At 31.0% G+C, this 1,439-nt stretch overlaps 1 long non-coding RNA gene across 1 annotated transcript in view; it reads right to left on the minus strand.

The window, feature by feature from the left end:
• Positions 1 to 180, minus strand: part of LOC135579473 (uncharacterized) — a 3,853-nt gene extending 3,673 nt beyond the window's left edge. The window contains exon 1 of the long non-coding RNA XR_010472618.1: positions 9 to 180. This is a non-coding gene — a long non-coding RNA (uncharacterized LOC135579473). The remainder of the gene's footprint in view (positions 1 to 8) is intronic.
• Positions 181 to 1,439: the final 1,259 nt, after the last annotated feature.

Raw genomic sequence — 1,439 nt, forward strand, 5'->3', positions numbered from 1 at the left:
GTACTTACCCATCTATCACACATAGGTGGAATGCAAATTTAATTAAAAAGACTGCATCTCTGGGAATTATTATCATTTCTTCTATCTCGCAAGTGTGCTTCAGATCAGAATAGAACATCACTGTAGGCAGAATATGTATGTAAAAATTGATTGTTTAAAAAAAATCTCATAGAAGACCTTTCCTATATGGAATGTATTTGTATTTTTATTCTCAGATATATTATCAGGTTATTTTTTCTTCAAACAAAGAGCTCTGTAAACACATAGCTTGGCTCAATAAATTTTGGGTCAAGCTAAATTTTAGCTTGACTAAATAAGTTTTAAGCTCAGAGGCATATTTTGATATAATTTTATCTCCAGAAACTCTCACTATAATTACTATTTTAGTAACTAGGACAATGTTTTCAGTGAAGTGTTCCTAAGGGGAACTTTTTTCATTTAGTCAGTGTGTCTAGGTTCCACGCATTAATCACTTTTACAGACAGAAAATCAGTTTAAAATAAATGGCTGAAAAAGCAAATAGGATATTAATATCTTCAAAATGTCTTTAAGACTTCACTAGTGCTTTGAATAATGAAGTCATATATTTTCAATAAATAAAAATAATTTTCTTAATCTAGAGTTTCTTCATCTTGTTTTAATCTTTAACCCCCAAATTAGATCAGGCTGATGACACAGTCATCTCTTCAAATCTGTCTGTCACCTTCCCTTAAACTTGGGTACTCATTAATTATTTTCAATATGCTGAATTTTTTGTCAAAGATCTAGAACTCTCAGAGGCACTGTGTGGTTAAATAAACTTGCACAACCCATGGCTAAGGGTAGATTTCTGTTTGCCATTTTTTATTATAATACATGTTCTAATTTTTATTCTAAAAAAAGACATGAACACACATTAACTACTTATCACTATGTTTGAACTTGGAAAATAAACAGTTTTTACTGTTTTCTGGAAAAAAAAATACCTTTATTTAAAAATAGCCGATTTTTACAAACATCATAGTTTTCAGCATTTTAACGAACATGAATCTGAATTATTGACACAATAGACAGAAATAATTTTATACAAACTAACTGAAACAAGTCTGTGCAACTTCCCTTTCTTCAGTAGTAGCTCTTACTGTTAGTGTAACCTTTGTTTAGTTGTTGAAATTGCCACTGAGCACTGAATATAGGAAGAACTTTTAAGGTAATTTTTAAGTGTACCACAACAATCCTTTAATATAATTCCTCTGTTTTCAGTGGCATTTCCTCTAGTATAAGACGAGTAGCGTGAGGAGAAGCAGGTCTGGTGATCCAAAGATGAAAGGCAATGGCATTTTTATATTACTAGGATAGTTAAAATTTTGCTTGGCACAACGTTGACTTTCATTACTAGATTGAAATGTCAATTTTAGTTTCCTGTTTAACAAATGGACATATTCTGTGCTGGACACATG

Source organism: Columba livia, chromosome 4 (genome assembly GCF_036013475.1).
Source record: "Columba livia isolate bColLiv1 breed racing homer chromosome 4, bColLiv1.pat.W.v2, whole genome shotgun sequence".
Lineage (NCBI taxonomy): Eukaryota > Metazoa > Chordata > Aves > Columbiformes > Columbidae > Columba > Columba livia.